Consider the following 16,465-nt stretch of genomic DNA (forward strand, 5'->3'; position numbering starts at 1 on the left):
GCCCTTCCTGACGCTGACTCTACATTGCACCCAAATTGCCTTAGGCGATATGGTGGAATATATTCATTAGATTCTGGGTAGGAATTTAACATTCAACAATTTTATTCCCCCAAAATGGAATTTGAGTAAGTTAAAGAAAGACAGCGAGGCTATCAAAATATTCAAATAAGAAACTAATAACAAAATTAAGACTGAAGTACTGGCTGGACGTAGTGCTCAAGAAAAATGGGAAGAAATCAAGAAACAAATAATTGATGCAGCAGAAAACGTTTTTGGAAAAGAAGAGAGGAAACTCTCTAAGCCATGGGTTACACTCCACATTTTGCAAATAATGAATGCGCGCCAGATGGCCAAAAGGAAAGGAAATCATGAAGAATAAAAGAAGGTAAGAAATAAAATCCACCGAGAAACTAAAAAAGCAAATGTAGAGTGGATTGAAGCACAATGTATACAGACAGATGAAAATATAACCAAAGGTAATACCGAAATAGCTTTTTCAAAAGTCCGGAGACACTTCCAAAGTAAGATAATGCCCTTGAGTACAATAAAAGGAAGCAACGGAGATGTGATAATAGAGCAGGATAAGATAGTTATAATATGGAAGGAATATGTAGAAGGCCTGAATGAAGGACAAATAGATGACGATGTAATAGAAAATGAAAGTGAGATAGAACAAGATGATCTGGGACCATGTATATTTAGATAGGAATTTAATAAAGCTTTGAATGAGCTAAAACAAAGGAAAGCTCCTGGAGTAGACTCAATTCCAAGTGAAATACTACAAGTTCTAGGGGATAAGGCAAAATCTTCCTTATATCGACTAGTAAGTGATGCTTGTACTAGCGGAGAAATGCCGGAAGATTTTGAAAAAATTGTATTGTACCGTTCCCGTCTAAAATACAGTCTACCGGCGCCAATCGGAGAGCTGCGTGTTCGGTTCGATCAGGGCAAAAATAAATTAAAAGTTTCAGGATAAAAATTAACTATGTGTATGTGAACGGGAAACAGTAACATAATTCCGAAATAAAAATCAAATTAAGGGGTAAGATGGATTTATTATCAAAGAAAAACATTAATAAAAATCGAAAATAAACAAATTAATTTAAAAAAATAATATGGCTCAAATAAATGCCAGAAAATCAATATGTACCGTGCACATAATTAGCGCAAAGATTATTACAAAAAGACGGGCAATGTCCCGTTTTTAAAATAAAAATATTTAAAAAATAAAAACAACGACCTGGGGAAGAAATACACACTTCGCCTCGATTCAGCGCAGTTAAATTCATCTTATCGAATCCTGACGGATATCGTTCCATTTACGGTTTAGGACATGCCACGACAGAATAAAATTATGCTAAATCCGATCCAAAATTAAAAATTATACATACAACATTAATCAGCAAATCAATGCCTCAGGGTACTAACTTATTGCTACACAGAATCTATTAACAGACCGCTCTGTTACAAATTGGATGGCATGAAAGCCTACTTCCCAGTAAAATGAGCTCGGCCTCATATTAAAAAAAAAACAAGTCTTTATCAACGGTGACAATGACATGATCAACAATAAACATATATCACAATTCAATAAAAACAAAACACTTCAAATAAACCTGTAAAATTCATGCAAAAAAAATAAACAAAGAAAATCTGTGTATCCGTTATCTGAAATACGAGCAATAAGACGCTAAACTCCTTCATATTGAAAGAACACGGAACTCTTGGCTCAGCTGTCCATATGTTGGTCTTCACTTGACACGCCGAATTATAACTCACGTAACACTTCTAATGAGCCAGCTATGAAGCATATTGCCTCGCAAGAAAAAGAAACTAACTAATTGGATTGGTAATTCCTGCCTGAGAGATTTTAATATATCGGGAATATAAATTAACGCTGCCACTCACTTCTCTGTTTATTAAACTAACACAAGGCCTCGAACTCAACTTAATGCTTCAATACACATTCATTTGGCCTTAAATTCATATTCCAATTTAGCACGGCTATGATACGACATACGGCACATCTGGCCTAACACTTCGGAGACCACGGGTTCGACTCTTATATTATCACTGAACATTCAAGGCAAATCAAGCCTCTTTCGCTTATCATGCAGCTTACACCATTATATTTACCCTCTTTTATATATCAGGCACCCACATGCTGTATAAACACACACATTGTAATCTCAGTATCCGGCTAATCTTGCCTTTTTCTCGTAAATTTATAACACAATACCAATTAGCTAGTCTTCTTTGCCGATCTAAAAGATACTAGTTCAACGATGCACATACACGCTGGTTCCACTCCTGTAAACATGCTACATGCCTTTAAATAAAATGTTCCCTCCTGAAATTTATCCCAAAACACGCTTTAGGCTGTGCAGCCCTTTTAATAAAAGAGTCTAGATCTTGTTACAAAAAAATGGAATACACAGTTACCTCTTGACAAACATATCCTCATCTAAACCTAACATTTCCCTCTTTCCCATCTAATAAAAAGGAAATAAAATAATATATAAAAATCAGGGTTCAAACATGCATCTTCCCTGAAACATGACATTAAACTATAAAAAGGAAACATAGCTCAGCCGCACAAGGACTGGCATTTATAGCGAAATTACTATAGGATCGTATTAGCCTAATTTCTTCTATCTAAGCATGCCCAGAAGGTTTTTAAGATGAACTTATCTGTTTGTCTCAGCTTCTTCATGGCTCCAGGCCGCCGTGTCAGGAAAATTACGCCATATTTGCAACAAACTGCATGGCGTTATCAAATACACTGCAGGTCCTTTCTTCTTCCATCATCCTTGAAATGTGGTGCTGCGCACACACCATTAGATTGTACCGGGACGATAACGACGATTCGCACACGTTTTTCGCGATTACCGGACGCGTATCGATCACAGTATTTGCACAATCCAAATGCAAATTTCAAATACGGGTTCGGAAATATCGACAGTAACTATCGTCTTAGTTATATTCACTTGCATATAGGTATTATATTCTCAAAACAATAACGTTTCAGCTTTCACAAACTATATATACTTGTTCGATTAAAAATCGTCACTGTAAAAGTTACTTTCATACAACGCTGGCTGAATATAAGGAACAACGACCCGCACAGTTGTCAGCTTCAAGATAGAGTGCCCTTTCCATCTCCAGAAGCTGCTATATACACCAAACTTCCGGTATTAGTCATATCATCGGGGATTCCACTGATGCGATAACGTTATTGCTCGCCCACTACTCTGCAAAAGCACTGATTCAATAGAAATATGTTAATTACTTTATTAATTCAAATTAAGTATTGCAACTGTCTACAGGTAGTTTTTTAATGTTTAACTGGCTTCTATTTCATATCAAAAACGTGGAGTATGGCTTTATAACAGATTGCCTAATAAAATAAAGAGTAGTACAGCACTGTAAATCTCAAAGTTGGTAAGACTTACTTCATTTGTTTTGTAAATCCCTTCATTCTGCCATATCGCTTCCAGGGCTGTGATTGGACCTTTCTATAATCGGCCGCTCTCAAACGCTCTCATAAATCCCCGATTGAGTCATACGGAATACCCGAGATATTCGCTGTTGCTATGAAAGATAAGAAATTACTGCCGGGATACTGCATTACGCAACTTCTATATTACACCATGACTCCTTCTGGTATTAAATACTCAATATTCCACCATATTATATAATTACTATTTGGGGCATATATGATATGGCACAGTATGGATACCTGTCCCAAAAAGTAATCATGCAAAGAGGTGTCAAGATTATAGAACGTTAAGCCTGGTAACACATGCCTCCAACATTATTACAAGAATTGTTTACCATAGCAGGGAGAAAAGAATAGAAGGAAACCTCTCAGAGGATCAATTCGGGTTTAGAAGAAACAGGCGAACAAGAGAAGCAAATCTGAGCCTTAGAACAATTATTGAAGAAGCCCTAAGAATCAATAAGAACATCCTAATTGCTTTCATTGATATAGAGAATGCGTTTGATAATGTTAACTGGAATATTATGTTTAAAGCCCTTAGAAGTCTGAAAGTGGACTACAGAGATCGAAAGATCATCTATCAGCTGTACAAGAACCAGACAGCGCTTAATTGGAAAGGAGCAAAACGCGAAAATAAGAAAAGGAGTAAGGCAAAGATGTGGTCTGTCACCTCTATAATTCAATGTGTATGTAGAAGAAGCAATGAAAAGAGTTTTCAGCCGCCTCCACTCAGGGAATAAAAATAAATGGCCAACTACACCAAACAATTCGTTTTGCGGATGATATTGCCCTCATAGCTGAAACTGGTGCCTTTGCTGGCGAGATATAGTGTTTACAGTGCACTATGTCTTCTGGTATGGGCTATATCAAATTTGTTACATTCATTGACCTGTCTCAGTCTTTGGCTTTGACAATATGAACGTGACTGAGGTATGAGTGATGCTAGTAATACCAATCCTTATACAGCCAGTTCCTGTTATGAATGGTTTGAAAATATCACTCATAGGGTCAGCTGGTGCATGCATTTCAGTGGGCTTGGCAGAATGATATGTAATAGCAGCTGGCTCGGTGAGGAAAGCAACGGGGAACTACCTCACTCCTCATTTCCCTAGTGCGCCTCTTCAGCGACGCCTAGGGTATTTATGACAGCTGTTGGCGGAGCTGCAGAAGATCAAACCAGCCTTCGGGCTGAATACCCAACATACATACATACAGCTGAAATTGAGAAAGACATAGAGGCCTCACTAAAGAAACTGAATGATCTACTAATACTAAAATGTAACATGAATGTTAACAAAACAAGAACCAAGATAATGAAATGTGCTCTGGATGGTAAACAGGATGTTAATGTTTGGTTGGAAGGAGAAAAATTTACTCAAGTAAATCAGTTCAGCTTTTTGGGAAGCATCATTACATCTGATGGGAGGTGTAAAAAGGATGTCCGTTCTCGAATGGCCCAGGCTAAAGAAGCTTTCAATAAAACAAGAAGCCTGTTGACCTCCAAGGCAATATCCCTACCAGTAAGAAAGCATTTCATTAAGAGCTTTTCACGAACCTACTACGCTGGCGTAGCAGGGGGAGAGGTGATAACTCCCACGTGGCGCATCCCAGGTAGCGGATAGGGGGGTTCTAAGCGTCTTGCCGGCGGACTTGTGGGAAATAAAATACCTCTCACGGACCAAACACAAAACCCCCTGCGGGTGGGGGACGCACATGTAGAATACACCCGCGGTATACCCTGCCTGTCGTAAGAGGCGACTAAAAGGGGCGACCAAGGGATGGTCAAATTAGAACCATGAAACTACTGTCATTAGTACCACCACACGGGGAACACCATGAGTCGCCTTTACTTGCGAGTAGTACCACTATGTTGGGTACCAAATAGGTTTGTGATTAGTAGCAAACCAAGGTAGTTTGAGTAAGAGGTAGGGATCACGCGCAGGTCTCCCCACCACGCTTGGCCGTCGATGACGTCACGTGAACCCTCAGCGCCTTGTATTCTGTGTGAGGTAGGCTAATACACAGCTTTAAGCTATTCTGTTTTAGCCACAAGTTAGAGATAAGAGAACTTCATTTATATTTTAACATCACCTCGCAAAAGGCATTGCACTTCACTATTACAGTAGAGTAATAATAGGAGATCAAAAAATACAGTGTGAATCCAGCTGCATTTCTGAAGTATTTCGATCTGTACAAAAGGTTGTAACAATGCTAAGACTGTGTTCGCAGTGGAATTTACCATTCCATATGTTCATGTTCTCAACACCTGTGATAACAATAACAAGGGGCTCTAATTGTTACAGTTACAGACGCGAACATTAACGCTTGATGACTGCAAGAAATATGTCCGTTGTTACAAGCAGTATTGGGAAACTATATACACTATCAACAATTCAAACAGCAAATGTTGGGAAACTGGCCACAGCACGAGCAGTACAGTAAATGTTCTCCAAGTGCCAGGCACTGACAAATTCCACGTTAACATTAGATAGGCCATATAAATTAATGAGCCTGCATATTAACATTCTTAGCACTGGTTTCATATAAAACAATAAAATGCCTTTCATAAAAAAATAACAGATACTTTATACACAAAGTGTAACGCTGATATTAAAAAAAGGAATATCAAACACACTTATCCCTAGCATCAATGGAATTTCTTTGCTTTTCTTCTTTCTATATCGGTATTTTATTAACTGAAAGCCGGTCTCTTGAATGTCTTACTTTTGTTTAAAGCGTCCATTCGAATAAAAGAACGGCTTCTCACGAAGCAACTTGCAAACTCATAAATTTCGGGGAATTCCTTCTTCAGGATATCCGTAAGGTTTGTGATGATGTTAGAACCCTCTTTCAGTTCTTTCCCGTGGTAAAATTGAAACTACCGAGCTTGATAACTGCAGTCGCTTAAGTGCGGACAGTATTCAGTATTCGGCAGATAGTGGGTTCGAACCCCACTGTCGGCAGCCCTGAAGATGGTTCCCATTTTCACACCAAGCAAATGCTGGGGCTGTACCTTAATTAAGGCCACGGACGCTTCCTTCCCACTCCTAGCCCTTTCCTGTCCAATCGTCGCCATAAGACCTATCTTTGTCGGTACGACGTAAAGCATCTTGCAAAGAAAATGGACCTCTTTTTGAAATTTAATTTCCACCCCTTGTAGTTTGACCTGTTTTCTCTCCGTAATTGTTTTCTATATCGAGGTTCTTCTTCTTTACCCTAAAAGCTACAATATAGCCTGTGAAGTTTTCAAGCAGCTCATCACGATCCTTGGTTTCGCGACTGTTCTCGAGCTGTTTTACTAGCTCTTCAAGGGCTTTAACGAACCCTTGCTCATCCTCCGGTAAATAATAGGATGTTGTGGGCTCAACGCTGGCCTTAGACTGGCACACGATATCCGAGTTTTGATCGAGTTCATCAGTAGCATGTAATATATTTGGGCGTAATGTTTCATAATCTTTCGAAGAACAGATGGAATTTCTTATCGCCTCGGAAGCATTGAGGCTAAGAAGCAATGATCTCACCTTTCGCGTCACAGCTGTCGGAAGAGGATGGTCATAAAGCCTTCCGAACCCTCGAAGCTGAGAAAGATAGGTTTCGCTAATGTCTTGATTACTTCTGTCACCATTCATTTAGGTCAGTGGCTTTAGGGAATACATGAAAGTGTATGTTTCGTTCCTTCGCGTGCCTGTTATGATTTGTGCAGCCTGCAATGGCATGACAAAGCATATTGAAAAGTGTACCCTATTACTGCTTTTTACGTTTTATCAGATAAAATAAACACACGCGGTTTCTTATACACCACAGATATGTTACTATCGTGTATAATTAGCACCTAGCTTCTGCGTGTACAGCGATTCTTATTCGAACTACCTCTACCTCATTCAGAGCAGATTCAACGCGAGGGTCCTTTCTTGACGTCACAGCTCTGCTTGCTACTGCGCACCTCTCTCGTGATCCCTACCTTGTATTCTACGTACCTTGGTAGCAAACGAGGGCTCGACGGCTTTTACAGTACCTGTGATTAGTAGCACTGTATGAGCGACACGATGGGATGAAGGAACCCATGGTTCTGGCTTGCCTATGATTAGTACCCACTATATAAGGAACACCACGGGATAGTACGAGTCCCTGTGGTTAGTACTCTTAGGAGGTGAACACCATAGGTTTGCGATGCCTGTCAAGGGTGCCGCAATGTGCGAAACATATTAGGTCTGTAATACATGTGCGAATTTCATTACCTGTGAGTAGTACCATAATGTGTGAAATACCGCGAGTCTACGCTACTCTTGATTAGTACCGCAACATGGCAAATACCATGGTTCTACTTTTCTAGCGATAAATACCATTATGAGGGGCCGATGACCTGGATTTTGGACCCGTTTCGACAACGAGCATATTCTAATCGATTCAGCATAGTGCTATAGAAGCAGTCCCTTGGTCCGTACTACTATCGTTTTGTGTCAGCTTCTGTACATGTGAGGCACTGTGGGTCGGATCCACTGATCGTTTTAAATTCATATCAATCCATCCATTCATTCTTCGTCCTCACGCTTTGAATTCTGGTCAGTGGAGGATTTTTTACTTTTAATTCGTCATCTCATTTCGTCTCATTTCGTACCATTAGATGCCGATGACCTCGATGTTAGGCCCCTTTAAACAACAAATATCAATCAATCAATCATCAGTAAGAGCTACATTTGGAGTATTGTGACCTATGGCTCTGCAACCTGGACTCTATTATAGGCTCATAAGAAAAGAATAGATGCATTTGAAATTTGGTGCTGGCGTCGAATGTTACAAATTGCCTGGACTCACAGGCTAACAAATAAAGAAGTTCTCAAGAGAGCTGAAGAAACCATCAGTCGAGAGAAAATCGCGAAAAGAAGATGCAGTTGGAGGTCACTTACTCCGGCAATCATCACCACACTCCTTGAAGTGAAACTGGAAGGAAAGACTAGAAGAGGACGACCAAGAGCAGGGTTCTTCGATGGCATTAAAGGGCGACGTCCATATCAAGTAATCAAGCAGCTGGCTCAGGATAGAAGGTCGTTGGACGAGGACAGTCATGCTACCCACCAACCATCAGGTTGAGGAAAATGAGAGAATTTTAGCGAGGACTGCAGAATGGTCACAGCCCAACAACGTAGAAGATATAAGCCACTTTAGTAGTGGTAGAGCACGTTCTGTTGGGGATTGTTAAACAATTATGTTATAAATGCACTTAGCAGCTATTTACTGGGAACTTCCACCCGCTGTACCTTGGGAACAGACGTTTGCCACACCTCGAGAACATTATTTTGGAAATTTCCACGCATCTGTGTTAGAGAGAGAAACTTAAGATATGCGAAAAGGACTGAGGATAGCTGAAATCCTGGGAATTAGACGAGCAGACCTAGCAAAAATGGCGCAGCCAATCAAATTTTTCCATTCTTAATCGCCAAAATTCCCCCCTGGGAATAATTTATTTTAGTCTATCTCGTGAGTTTGAGGAAGATTGCACATCGATTGGGCTTTTAATAATTGTATCGGAGTGAAGATAATTTTTGGTGGGCCCAGTTAAAGTAGTTACAACGTAGGAGGAATAATAATCGTTGTGTGCGACTGATCACGTGTGGATAGCGTGGGTACAAGCGGAAGTAACAATAAGGGCGCCTTCAAACAAATGGCCGACGTTAGTATAATTGAACCAACGCCAAGTGAATTATACAAAACGGTACGATCGTACCCATACTTTCAGCCCCGTACCGTGATACAAAAATTTGGAACCATGGACATCAATTAATAAATTAAAGAAAGCCAATGGATTAATTTGTGACACTCCGTGATATCACCGGAAGTTGAGTTAGAATCACGTAGTCGGACAGAAGGCTTATAAGTAAGTAAGTAAGTAAATAATTCGTCTTTATTCGTGGCGAAGTTATGGCTCGAGGCCCTCTCTTACACTTAACCACAACATTTACAATAATTCACATATATACATTTTTAAATAAAACAAATCATTTTAAAGATAATGTAGTACTAACAGAAAATATGGAGAGAGTAATAAAAGAAATAATACAACATGACAATATAAATGAAACATGATAATCATTTTAAAACTAACACTGGTAAACTTATAACTAACAAATACAATTCTAATTTTTATGAAAATAAGTTCATTCACGCACTCATTCACACTACGCACATCGAACAAGTCTGCTAGAGGTATTCAGCAAGTGATTTCGGCAGTCGATCATAAATCTCCTATGAGAACGTAAATCCCTAATGGTAGCAGGGAGGGTATTGCACAGCCTAGCGACAGTGACTACAAAGGAGCGGTTGTAAGTCCTGGAGTGACTGAGAGATATTGTTAAACAGGAGCCAGATCGTGTATCGTGGTTGTGATAGGACGAGAGGTAATTAAAGTTTGATGAGAGATAATTCGGTACACCTGAGTTTAGAACTCCATGCAGAAGGGACAACATGTGAAGACTGCGACGCTCATGAACACGAAGCCATGACAACTCCCTATAATAAGGTGAAATGTGAGAATCATATCGCAGCTTAAATATAAATCGATTACAGGTGTTTAAACTCCGTTCGAGCATCTTGTTACCGTCTTGAGTTATGTCTGTAAGTACAGTGTCGAAGTAGTCTAGAATTGGTAAGATTAGGGATTTTACCAGTTGTATTTGAAAATGTTTTGGAAATATGGAAGAGTAGCGTTTGAGAGGAAAACGAGATTTCTGCACTTTACGGCATGTATTTGTCACTTGTTCAGTCCAGTCCAGTTTAGTTTCTCAGTTTCATACTGACGTACAATAGGGCACGACAGTATTATTTAAAATAATTGGGGGTACATGTCTGCTTTTTAACAAGGTAAGGTTTCTCTTGGTATCAAATAGCCTGAGTTTTGTTACGATTTATTACCAAGCTGTTATTTTTGGCATAGTCATTCAGTCGTCGTAAGTCAAAATTTACTCTGTCAATGGTTACATCTATGTCTTGTGGATATGAGTGACAATAAATCTGGAGATCACATGCATATATATGGTACTTGCTATATTTCATTGTGTCCCCTATGTCGTTCACACTAACAACACATAAATGTGGGCCCAAAACCGACCCCTGCGGGACACCTATTGACTTGTTACGCCATCCTGAGTACATTGCTCCCACTGATACTCGTTGCCGACGGTCAGTAAGGTAGGAGCCAAAAAGTTTAAGAGATCTCTCATTAAAGTTGAGATTACGGAGTTTTAGCAGTAGTAACCCAGGGCTAACTGGGTCAAAGGCGCTGCTTAGGTCTAGTAGTGTAGCTACAGTCACATATCGTTGGTCTGTTGCATGTCTGATATCGTCCGTAAACCGCAGTAATGCTGTCGCGGTACTATGTCCTTTTTTAAAGCCGGATTGAAAAGGATCAAGGAGGGAATTCTGGGTCAGGTATACAGTGATTTGTGTATGAATCAGACGTTCGAGTGCTTTTGCGAGGGGTGGTAGGATGGACACAGGGCGGTAATCTGATGGAGAATCTAAGGTAGAGTTTTTCGGGATTAGCCTTATTAGTGCGTCTTTCCAAACATTAGGGAATACTCCATTGGTCAGGCAGTAGTTGAATATGTGAGTCAGTATTGGCAGTACCGCCCCGATGATGTTTTTAATTAATTTTAGCGAGATACCGTCATTACCTGTCGCATCGGAAGTGATAGAGTACAGCACACGTTTAACATCATTTGCGCTAACTGTGTGGAAAGAGAACTGGTCGCGCTCGGAACGGCATGTTGAGTTTGTGGGATTAGCCGGTAATGGAACTGGTCCGACTTTAGGCTGAGAAAAGTAATCATTTAATGTATCTAGAGATATGGTGGGAATGTGCTCTTCTATGGCTTTGCCTATACCCAAAGATCGTAGCTTCTTCCATGTTTAGTTTAAATTATTATTTCCTGCTAACTGTTGAAAGTAATGGCAATTGCTGTTTCTAAGTAGTTGTTTAACTTTGTTTCTCAGTTTCCTGTATTGTTCAAAGTCATCTTTGTCACGTGTTTTTCTGAATTTTCTGTACCAACGGTCACGGCTGGCCATAGCAGATCTTATCTCGGTCGTCAGCCAAGGAGAAGGGGGCGGGTAAATGTTACCTGCCTCTCCGGAGCATGTTTGTCATACAAGTTCTGCAATAAAGAGTTGAATCTGTTAACTTTTGAGTCAATGTCATGAAGATTACGTATGTCATCCCACGGTAAGTTATATGCGTCAATGCGTAGGTCATCTACTTCAATATGTTTATGTCTATTAAAATAACGTAGCGTGCTTTATACTCCGGTCCTCGGATAGAGTAACATAAGTACAATAAGTCGTGAGTTGAAATCCCAGGAGCTGGACCTGTCCGTGCTTAATGACTTTCTGGGGTTGATATGCAATTATAAGGTCAATTAATGTGTGAGTCGAGAGATCAGGGTAGTAGACGTGGTTCGTAGCGTGAAGTGGTAGGATTTCCATGTTCACAGCATGAAATATATGAGGCAACTTATCCGATTCACTGGTTTGTTTTAACAAGTCAGTATTAAAGTCGCCCATGACTATGACATCTTCGTAGGCCGAGATAAGATCTGTTAAAGCTGCTTCGAAGTCCTCCATTTGTCTAATATTAGGTGGCTTATATACAATTCCTAATAATATTTTCTTATTGCAGTCGAGTTCAACAAACACATACTCAGGACGCAGGGGAAGGCTTGGGTCTGAGGTGCAGATGATCTTGCATTTTAAATCATTCCTGCAGTAAAAGGCTACTCCACCACCTCGTCTGTCAGTGCGGTCATGTCGTAAGAGCGAGTATCCGTCGAGATTTACAGCACATGACGGCAAATCTCCACGTATCCAGCTTTCTGATATGCCAATACAATGCACCTTATTATTTTCGAAAACAGTCTGTAGTTCTACCAGGTGAGCTGCAATGGATAGTGAATTTAGGTGGCAACAGGTTAGAGCTCTCGGGTGATTCATCAGCTGTCGCGTCAGAATGGATCCCGTTGCCTCAGAGTATGGGAGGGGTGAGGGTTGAGTTAAGAGGGGAAACGAGGAATGTGGGTCGTTGACATAAGTGACAGATTCGTCTACCAACATAACACAGAACACAAAGCAGAAAACAAAGAATACATGCTTCTTACCTCCGAATCTCCTCTAATACCGCGCCGACTTTTCATGCACTCAATCACATTCACACTCAGTAATAACACACTATAATACAAACTTAAACTAATCCACATTGTCGTTGCTTCACTACACTCTTTCACCGCCTAGCTGCTTGAATAACATTGTTAATATCAGCGTGTGGTCACTTGTAACTTTTTCCTATCAGAGCTTAGAATAATGATACGTCCATCCTTAGTCCATACAGATTTCTGACCGAAGTGGTCACGCGCGGCTTTTAGTATGTCCTTTTTCGTAGCTGTTAGCGATTCCGTTATCAGCATACCCGATCCCTTCAGCGACTTCTTTGCACGCGAGATACGGTCACGTTCGTGATATCGCGTGAACTTTATAATGATGGGCATTTTCCCTACCGTCACTACCTCAGCTGTTGCTCTCCTTGGTTTCCCGATCCTGTGACAGCGATCTAGATTGTCCAATGTCAAGTCTATCCCTAGGTGGGATTTCACAACACCGATAGATATCCTCGTTCGGAGCTTCTGCCACCCCGTGGAGTAATAGGCAGTTTCTCCTGCTGTACTGCTCTGCTTCGTCGATTAGGTCGTCCTGTTTGGAGATCTGGTTGTGCATTTCAGTAAGTTCGGACTTCACCTCCTTGAGCTCTGAAAGACTGGAACTCAAGGGCGAGTGCGTCTAGCGAAACATCGCCGAGGTTGGTAGCACTGCTGTTGGCGGCGCGCGTTGCTTTCTCGAAGCGAGCTTGGATGTCGTTTAGATTTTCTTCGAATGAAGATATCCGCTTGTTCAAAGACTTTAGAGACATAGAGAATGAATGTATCTAATCTCTGAGCATTATTGAGTAATGTAACTTGATCTAGCACACACAAATTGTAGTTTAACTTGCTGATTTGCTAGGTGGTTTACGGAGCTCTCTCACACGCACTCCCTCCCTGCCGCCATAACTACGGATGTGAAACGAACCACGAGGACACTTTTCGTCACTACACTTCCATCAGTCGAGCAGTACAGTTCAGTCCATCGTGCAGTACAGTACGTGTGCATGTTCAACCGAATTCGAGGAAACGCCAAGTGATCGACTATTCAGAGCTTGCATCAAGACAACTGGAAAATGTAAGCGAATATTCACCGACTATATTTATTCACTCGCTGTGGAGAAAATAGGCTCTAAGTAGAGGACTTTCTTAACGTAATAACTTGCTATTGCCTAGGACGAGTTAATGGGAGAAGTACAAGTAGCCGGTTTGTTTTAAAACAGTGAGGGTGGACAGACTAAAATTCCGCAGAGGTTAACGGAACATTTAACAGGTAAGGATGGAATAATTTGTAAAATCCTTTGTGTGATCACCTGTATTTCAAGTTCGGGATCATGTCCTTGAGCTCACTACGAACATTCCTTTGACCAAACCTGCAGAGGACAATGAACCCTAAGGCTGGTTTCACACCAAACACGTCTAGTCCGTCAACAGGAAAATCCAACACGGAAATCTCCCTTTGTTTTAGGCTACCACAGCTATATTCCATTCACACAGACCAAGTCTCAGTCAGTCGAGGTTAAACCAGTCCCGTCAAGTGGAAGGGGAACCAAATCGGGCTTGATTCTGATGCGTCAATCCAGACCAGTCTCATTGTTTTAACAACACGTCACATTCTGAGCAGTGTAGTTATTTAGCGTTTTTTCCTTCTTTCGTTTTGTGTATGAATCAGGAAAAGTGGATTTTCTTTTATACAATTTTCTTAAATGCCTGTGCTTTGTAATTATGTTAATACTGCGAACCATGTGACCTTGCCGCGGTGGGGAGGCTTGCGTGTCCCAATGATGCAGATAGCCGAGCCGCAAGTGCAACCATATCGGATGGGTATATGTTGAGAGACCAGACTAACGAATGGTTCATCGAAAGGGGGGTAGCAGCCTTTCGGTAGTTGCAAGGGCGGCAGTCTAGATGATTGATACGGCCTTGTAATAATACTCAACATGGCTTAGCTGTGTTGATACTGCTACACGGCTGAAAGCAACGGGAAACTACAGCCGTAACTAACTCCCGAGGACATTCAGCTCTCTCTGTATGAATGATGTACTGATGATGGCTTCCTCCCGGGTAAAATATTCCGGAGGTAAACTAGTCCCCCATTCGGATCTCCGGGTGGGGACTACACGAGAGGGGGCGATCATCAGGAAGATGGATACTGACATTCTGCGAGTCGGAGCGTGGAATGTTAGAAGTCTGAATCGTTGTGGTAGGTTAGAGAATCTGAAAAGGGAGATGGATAAGCTAAAGTTAGATGTAGTTGGTATAGGTGAAGTACGTTGGCAGGAAGAACAAGATTTTTGGTCAGGCTACTACCGAATAATCAACACAAAATCAAACAGGGGAAATGCAGGAGTTGGTTTAATAATGAATAAGAAAATAGGGCAGCAGGTAAGCTACTACGACCAGAATAGTGAAAGAATTATTGTCGTCAAGATAGACACCAAACCAATGCCCACCACAATAGTGCAGGTCTATTTGCCTACTAGTTCAGCGGATGATGAAGAAATCGAAAGAATATATGAGGAGATAGAAGATTTAATACAATATGTAAAAGGTGACGAGAATCTAATTGTGATGGGAGACTGGAATACAGTGGTAGGCCAAGGAAGAGAAGGTAGTACAGTAGGAGAATTTGGATTGGGACAAAGGAACGAAAGAGGAAGTCGGCTGGTTGAATTCTGCACTGATCATAATTTAGTCCTTGCCAATACTTGGTTCCAACACCACAAACGACGGCTGTATACGTGGACGAGACCTGGAGACACTGGAAGGTATCAAATAGACTTCATTATGATTAGGCAGAGATTCAGAAATCAGGTGTTGGATTGCGAAACTTTCCCAGGAGCAGACGTGGACTCTGACCACAACTTGTTGGTCATGAAATGCCATCTGAAGCTGAAGAAATTGAAGAAAGGAAAGAATGCAAAAAGATGGGATCTAGAAAAGTTGAAAGAAAAGAGTGTGAGGGATTGTTTCAAGGAACATGTTGCGCAAGGACTAAATGAAAAGGCTGAAGGAAACACTATAGAGGAAGAGTGGAGAGTCATGAAAAATGAAGTCAGTAGGGCTGCTGAAGAAATGTTAGGAAGGAAGAAAAGATCAACTAAAAATCAGGGGATAACTCAGGAGATACTAGACCTGATTGATGAACGACGAAAATACAAGAATGCTAGAAATGAAGAGGGCAGAAAAGAATACAGACGATTAAAGAATGAAGTGGATAGAAAGTGCAAGGTAGCTAAGGAAGAATGGCTGAAAGAGAAGTGCTAGGATGTCGAAGGCTGTATGGTCCTGGGAAAGGTAGATGCTGCATACAGGAAAATCAAGGAAACCTTTGGAGAAAGGAAATCTAGGTGTGTGAATATTAAGAGCTTAGATGGCAAGCCACTTCTAGGGAAAGAAGACAAAGCAGAAAGATGGCAGGAGCATATCCAACAGTTGTATCAAGGTAAAGATGTAGATAATTTGGTTCTGGAAGATGAAGAGGCTGTTGATGCTGATGAAATGGGAGACCCAATTTTGAGGTCAGAGTTTGACAGAGCTGTGAGTGACCTAAATAGGAACAAGGCACCTGGAATTGATGACATTCCCTCTGAATTACTGGCTGCCTTAGGAGAAGCCAGCATGGCAAGGTTATTTCATATAGTGTGCAAGATGTATGAGACAGGAGAAGTCCCATCCGATTTTCGGAAGAATGTTGTTACACATATTCCCAAGAAAGCCGGTGCTGACAGGTGTGAAAACTACCGCACCATTAGTTTAGTATCTCATGCCTGCAAAATTTTAA

General features: G+C 40.9%; 1 protein-coding gene across 1 annotated transcript in view; it reads right to left on the bottom strand.

Annotated features, from left to right (window-relative positions):
- Window positions 1–16,465, bottom strand: part of LOC136866988 (nose resistant to fluoxetine protein 6-like) — a 227,149-nt gene that overhangs the window by 86,780 nt on the left and 123,904 nt on the right. The gene's annotated exons all lie outside the window — the stretch shown is intronic.

The sequence above is a fragment of the Anabrus simplex genome, chromosome 3 (genome assembly GCF_040414725.1).
Source record: "Anabrus simplex isolate iqAnaSimp1 chromosome 3, ASM4041472v1, whole genome shotgun sequence".
Taxonomy (NCBI): domain Eukaryota; kingdom Metazoa; phylum Arthropoda; class Insecta; order Orthoptera; family Tettigoniidae; genus Anabrus; species Anabrus simplex.